Raw genomic sequence first — 7,912 nt, forward strand, 5'->3', positions numbered from 1 at the left:
GTTTCCACCGAGCACCAAATCCTCGAAATACTTGAAGTTGAAGAACAACCCGGATTCCTGTTCAAGCCTGTAATAAAAAGAGATTCCGTATATAAACGATACATGATTTGAAGTTTATAAGACTGACATGGGATTAGAAAATGATGGAAGAGAGATACTTGTGAAGAGCTTCTTTGAACTTTTCCTCATCCAGAAACTGCAGGATCAAGAAGATGAGGTCCCTACTGAGTGACGACGTCATCACTGTCTCTTGTTCCTATTTCCCTAGACTGAAAAATGAACAGAGTAAATGCAGACAACAAACACTTTTTCTTTTTTTTAATAATAATAGAGGTTCCACTTAAGGAAAAGCGAAAAAAAAAAGAAAAAAAGAAAGGAAAGAGAGAGAGATAGTGAAAAATATATATCAAATAAAACTTTTATTTTTTTTTTGGGCTTGAGAAAAATAAAAATTTGTATCATTCGTGATCAGGCAGGCTTTTGCATCAAAAATTCAAAATTAAAGGAACAATATAAACACAAAGACGCATCAACCTTTTAAAATGAAAAGAAAATGAATAAAATAAATAAAACACTAGAGTTTAACGAGAAAACGGACAAAAACGAAACTGTCTGAATGAAGAAACGGCTTCATTCATGAAGAGAACATATTCAAGACTAGTCTCAATCTCATCAAAATTGCAGACCTCTAAGCAATAATCCACTACCACTAAGAAAAGAACCCAAAACAAAAAAAGGGAAATAGAGTTTTCAGAGACGAAAAACAGTAAAGACGAATATGGTCTGGAAGAAAAAGGAAGTTTGTTTTACAACGGAACAAAAGCTACCTATTAAAATGGTAAAAAAAGGTAGAAACTTGAGACCTTTTTCTGCAGAACTGAAGAAGAACAGAGCAGCAAAGTGACCCCAAAAAAAAAAAAAAAGCAAGCTATTATTTTCTCTCACCAACTTCTCTCTTTATCGCTTGCTTTTCCTCTACAGCAGAGACTTTCCTTCTCATGAGATGCCTATGGAGGCCGCAAAAACCTGGGTATTTATACACTGAGGCGGTACTCACGAGGTATACGTAAGAGTGCTTATTATATATGATAACTAGACTGGCTTATATGATAAGGCCCTGAATTTAGAGTGGTTACTTGTCAGAAGTGGGGCCCAAGGCTGAAAAGGAAGGCAACAGCTGTCTCGGCTTTTGTTCTAAAGATGACAGCGACGGTCTGAGATTGGGAAAGTTGGGTTCAGTTTGTCTGTGTTCAGATTTATGTTCCTTCCGTGTTCCAAGCCAATTAAAGTTGCCACTTGTCAAAAGTTGGGTGGGAGAGAAAGGAATTTATGTTCTGACATTTATCCTCGTGGACACATAAAGGTGGGCTCCGTATAACGAGATTTACGTGAACTCTACAAGTGAAACCTTTGTGTTGATGAGGATAAATCTCCATCAAATAAATAAAAATGCTCTTGGTAAAATTAACAAGATTATCACACTTGTTTTTTTAAAAAAGAAAACAAAAAAAAATCATTTATAATGAGAGTTAAGCTATTGTTTAACATTTTATATTTATTTATTTATTTATTTTACATGATCTAATTTCGATACACTTTATTTCAATTTAGCGATTAAATTTGGAATGACTTTCTATATTGTTAATGTTTTTTCATCTATTTATGTATTTAACATGGAAACCAATTTTGGCACATTTTTCTAGTCTGGTGATTAAATTCGGTCCAACTTTCAACTTATGGACTCCATTTTTTAAAGTACATTGGACTATTTTTAGAGAGAATGAAATTCAGTTTTCAATTATAATAAATTAAGGCGTCGTTCATTTTACCGATTTAAATTTTTAATTTTAGTTTTGTTATAGTTAAAAGTTCTTATAAAAATTCACATTTAACTTTTTACTACAGTTAAAAGTTCTCATATAATATCACATCTCAGCTTGAATTGAAAACTCAAATTAGTGAACTGAACGAGGCGTTAAGAAGTTTTTCGATGGCATAAACTAAAACATTAATATTATTAATTTACCAAAACAACATATTTACATAAATAGTATCAAATATTATTTTCTTATTTTGTTCCTTTTCTTATCTTTCCATAACGTTTTTTTTTTTTTTTTTGTTTTTTTTTTTGGAAAGTAAACTGGGTCTTTATTCAAAAGTTTCAATATCAGATCTTACAAAAGCGATAATAAAACGAGGAGTAGAAACATTTCATGAAACATCAATCGAACATGACAAAACGAAACTAATTATGAAGTGGACTACACCATTCCTAGACCGGGGGTTTAACATAGGCACTTTGACACTTTAGGTTATTGTCCTCAGCTCGAACCTCTTTGAATAGCTCGTACCACATTTAGCACTTCAAGCTCAAGAACCCAATCGGAGAAACCATCATGTCGTCTAGCAAAGTTCAGTACCACTCGCGGCGCCACGGGCTTGAAGTTAGAAGGGTTCGGCCTAATTGACACCTCTAGCAATGTACGGAGAAAACTTGCCTTGTATCACTATATAATAGATTAGTAAACACAAACATGTTGTTCTTGCGTTAATTCTCATGCTTATTTGATTGAACCACTATAATGTACTATATATCAATTTTTTACACGTGCAAGTCAATTCCAGTTGTATTTCGTGAATCAAAAGATGATTGGACTTGAGTTCTTTTATTTTTCTTAATAGAGATAGAGATTGCACTCCATTCTTAATCAAAATCAAAAGATGATTGGTTACATATAATGAAATTGAGCGCGTGTGTTTCATTATTTCAGCCAAGTTCGGACCATTCCAAACGGCTCTACAATCCCAATTAATAGGTGTTTGGTGAGGCATTTAATCTTAAATTAAATTGGTACTCCCACGGCCGAGGTTTCACTTTTCAAAGAAATATTCTACAGCGATGTCACTCTCAAAGTTCAAAAAATGGTTGTTCAGCTCTAGAGATTCGATGCCCCCTTCTCTTTCTTTTTTGAACGTTGTCTCTATCACTCACAATTTTAAGACCTTATCCAAACACTAATTCGGACGTTATTTTCTGTTTAGATTAAAAGACTGCATATTTAAACGCCGGTTTAAATTACTATTTAAACTACGCCTTCGTTTAATTCGCTGGTTCGAATTTTATTGATTTAAACCTCTTTGTTTGAACAGAAAAATTCAAATTGTGTAATTTAAATTGTAATTCGAATTGGCATTTGGATATGCAGTTAAAATTTTAATATGAACAGGGAATAAAATTTATATTTGTATTTAGTAGGTGTAAGAAGTAGAGAGAGTGAGTACATTTTTACTGTTTAAAAATAGTTTAAATGGTTGAACTTAAGGGAGAAGCTAAACTTTAAGTTGGACAATTTAACTCAGTTCAAACAAAGAATATAATTTGAACTGCATGCTTACCAAACACGGGGGCTACAATGTTCATATTTTTCTATTTAAATAAAAAGTTCAAATCAACATGATTCAAATTAGTGAACTAAGCGCACATTGAGTCTTAAATAAAAAATAAACAAAATTTGGATGAAACTTATAGTGTAGACCACACATTAAGGTAGCATGACAATTTTCTTTATTTTTTCCTATTCTCTTTTTTCATAATTAATTGAAATGAATTAAATTATTCATGCAAAACTCTCTATTGTTATTTTACTTTTTTGTGTTTATATATACTTTTTTTTTTATCCAAACACATATAGTAAGATTCAATTTTAATTTATTTGGGTTTTAAAATTTAAAAGAAGGGATGTGATTATGAGTAAAAACTAATTGTATAAATGAAACTTTCAAAAAAAAAAAAAAAACTTATATATCACTTTTGGTCCTTTTTGTGTTTGGCCGTTTAGGAAAAGAGTAGCTTTAATTTTCTCGTGGTATCAGACCATGGAATTCAACATTACTACTGAGATTATCATAGCCATAAGTGTAGAGACATTAAATTCATTGTTATCTTGGAGATATCCAAGCATCATGTGTGAAATCAGTAGTAATATTGCAATTGTAACGTAGCTTTTATCCAATTAAGGTGCGTCATTGGACATTTATGGTTTCTTTTTTTTTCTCTAAGATAGACATTTATTTTGTTTCCCAAAAATACAAATACAAAGTAATAAAGGGAATAGTATATATAAGAAACTATAACTTTTAAAAGTTTACCTAACATGGCCTTTTGAAAAAAAATAAAAATAAAAAAAAATAAAACGTTGAATCAAACGTGATTTCCACGTTTGATTATAAAAAAAAAAAAAATGATGTCCACGTCAATTAGGAAAAAAATATTGATGTCCACGTGGAGTGGCTCCGTCCGAACCAATTTGAAACTGCGTGAGTTCACGCGCAATAGGCGGAGAACGACGTTGACAACCAATGAGAGCAAATGTTGCAGTGGTGCAAGGCTTAGGCACCTTACCGTGGACCTCTCCATTCTCGCTAATATACTCTCCACTGAATTTTTCTATTTTATTTACTTAAGCCTCGTTCAGTTTACTGATTCGAGTTCTTAATTCGAATTGAGATGTGACTTTATGTAAGAGCTTTTTATTGTAGCAAAAAAGTTAGATGTGACTGTTTTTGAGAGCTTTTTACTGTTATAAAACTCGAATCGGTGAAATGAACGGGGCCTTATTATTTTATTTTTTACATTCGTGATGTATGGACCGAGTGTTTTGTTTTGCTTGGAAACAATGTTCTAAAAGATTACAATGGCAATCATTTTTTTTTTTTTTTGCAAAATATATGAAGAAATTTTCACTGATTAAATAATCTATTGTTCAGGCGTTATTATATTTTTTACTTAATAATTTAAAAGTGCATTCTCTTTTTAAAAAATTAATGTAACATATTATCACACGCGTCATTAATATTTAATTTTTAATGTAGTTATCAATTCAATCATTATTAATCCTTTGCATATATCTAACAATCTACGCCAAGTATGATGGAAATTCCATCATGCAAGGTTGGAAGCATATGCACTTTCTGATATTGCAATTTACTCTATGCGCCTCTTTAATTTTGAGCGTCACTTGCGGACTTGGTTAATTTTACATCATCACCTTCTAAATAATCAAGTAATTAATACTTTTTGCCGACACATTATATTAAGTGACCTTTTTTTTTTCATTGAATCTATCTTATTGTAGTTAAAATCGTCAACTAATTTGCTGTCTATTACTATTATGCAGGAGTATCATCACAAAACACGACACACGTTGATAAGGCACTTATTTTCTTGATCAAGCCTTCTCAAAGGGAGAGCTCACCATAATACTGTGAAAACGCTTTCACATTATAACTGGCACTCTCCTCTCAACACAGCGAGTGTTTCTCAAACGCGTAAAGTGCGTCTGCCATATAATTTTCCAGAGAGGTGTGGGACCCAACGTAAGAAAGTCTCTAAAGTCTCAAATTTTCAATTCGATGTGATATTTTTTTAGAGCTTTTAACTATAACAAAAAAGGTTAAATATGATATTTTTTTAACATTTTTAACTGTAGAAACTTAGAACTAAAAATTTAAATCGGTGAAACAAACGAGGCCACGTTTGGTTCACGGATTCAAAACTATGATTAACTATTCTTGATTTACGTGTATTTTTTATGAAAAAAAATATTATAATGAGTCACGAACTATAATTTAAACTATGATACGAATCTTTATATTAAACGCCCTATAATGGTCTCACACCGGATCCAATAGACACTGAGAGCGAAGCCAAATTCTCCCTATAAATTCATGATTCCCCAGCATGCCATACGCACACACAATTTGGCTTGGCTCTTCACAAGTGAGAATCAAAACTTCGATTTCTTGCGAATAAACATATAAATGCAAGTGAAAGAAATCAGAACTTTACTTCTTACAATAATACTGTTCTTTTTCTTGTCGACGAGCCCTCAAGTTTCCTTTGTTTTCACATTTATATCCCTTCTTTAAATTTTTCTTTTTTCTTCCTTTTTCTTTTGGTCTCTAGGATTTCCTCTCTCTTTCTTTTTTTTTTTCTTTTTTTTTACTTCCTCCTGTTTTACTCATTTTTGAAATTTCTTATTATAATTTGTCTTTTTGGCCACATTATAGGTTCATTTTCACTTTCCGGTGATATCATGGCATCTCCGACTCCGGCCTCCACCCCGCAAAACGTTTACAGCATTTTACAATACCTTGAGTCCGTTAATCTCAAAGAAATAGCTCGCACGTAATGAACATTTCCTTTTTCCCATATATAATTTTTTTTATTTTATTTTTTGTAGAATATTTTGTTGTCTATATAAGAGTAATGTCATTAAACGTTGATTTTTATTTATTTATTTATTTATTTATTTATTTATTGTTTTTATCAATGTATATAAATATACAGACTTGAACGCAAATCTGGGTTTTCTTAAATGCGGGGCACTTCGAGGAGCCTTTCGTTCATGGAGCCTTCGACGAAGCCGAGAAATACATCTCGGGCTTGACCTCTCCATGACAACATTTTTTCGACTCAAATCATCTTCGAGATTCGCAAGCAAAAATATATTGAGGTCTCGTTCATTTCATTAATTCAAGTTTTACTACAGTAAAAAGCTCTCAGAAATAGTCACATTTAATTTTTTTATTACAATAAAAAATTCTCATATAAAATTACATCTCAACTCGAATTAAAAACTCGAATCAACGAACTAAACGGACTATTAACAAGTACAATATTTATATACAAAATACCTTTCTCAAACCATGCAAAAGATTGACGACATCAATTTGTCGTTTTAACTTATCATTAAATGATTTATTTGATTTCGCAGTGGGGATAAATCTAAGGCAGTGACAAAGGTCTTTCAGCGATATAACGACAAATTGGTTAAAGACGCCACCGATCTCTTGATGATGGACAGCATTAGGTATTATATATATTTTTAATTCTATTTTCATATAATTGAAACAGAATATCTAAAGACAATATTCATTTTTTTTTCCTTTTGTTTGTAATATATATTCGGGCTTTAATATTAATAATTTGTTATATGATTAGGAAACATCCGATGCTTACGTATTACGTGGACACGGCCACAGCGAGAAAAGTGTTGATGAACGAGATCAAGAAGTACATCCTACTGAATCCGGTGCTCCGAGGCAAATTATTCCCGTTTCCATGTCCTGTGCTTGTGAACAATAATTACTGTTATTATTATTATTAAAATATTAATGACGATAATAATTTATGATGCGTTTGTAACAAAGATCCGTGTCATGATTCGGATCATGGTTCGTAGTTCGCTATAACGTTTTCTTTCCCACAAATACACATAATTTGAGAATGATTCTGAATATTCTGAATACACTAACCAAACGTCCTCTTAATTAGGCCGCCATCGCATCTCGGACTCGGATTATGCAACAATATTTTTGGAGCTCAAAAATAATGATAAAGGGAGTTGCATCTGGAGGCCGAAGGAAACTGATCATATAGAAATGATGTTAGGGGTAGCTAGTCTTAATCACTCGTAGGTTATAGTTAATCATGTGGTTTTTGTTGATTATAAACAAAAAAAGAAAAGGAAAAAAAAAAGAGAATCATGTGTTCTTTTGTTGTTTTAGTTATTGTTGTTGCGTAGTTGATATGTTTGATATTTGATACATTGAAATGAATTAGCAATTTGATTTCCTTTAATATTGTGTTCAGTTAATTTGCAACACATAATAAATTTATGTTTATTTACTTCTAGTTAGAATAATTTTTTACTAATAATAACACGTGTGGCAATAAATATATCAACAGTACACCAATGTGAATCTGCCTTTAATCTTAATTACTGAAGACAAGTAGGCTCGTAATTACATCATTATGCAATAACATACAATGCTTGCTACTGCACGCTTTTTTTTTTTTTTTTTAGAATTACTGCACCTTTGGTTTCAGCCAAAGAAAAATTATCTTAAT

This window comes from Morus notabilis, unplaced genomic scaffold (assembly GCF_000414095.1).
Source record: "Morus notabilis unplaced genomic scaffold, ASM41409v2 Scaffold1028, whole genome shotgun sequence".
NCBI classification, from domain to species: domain Eukaryota; kingdom Viridiplantae; phylum Streptophyta; class Magnoliopsida; order Rosales; family Moraceae; genus Morus; species Morus notabilis.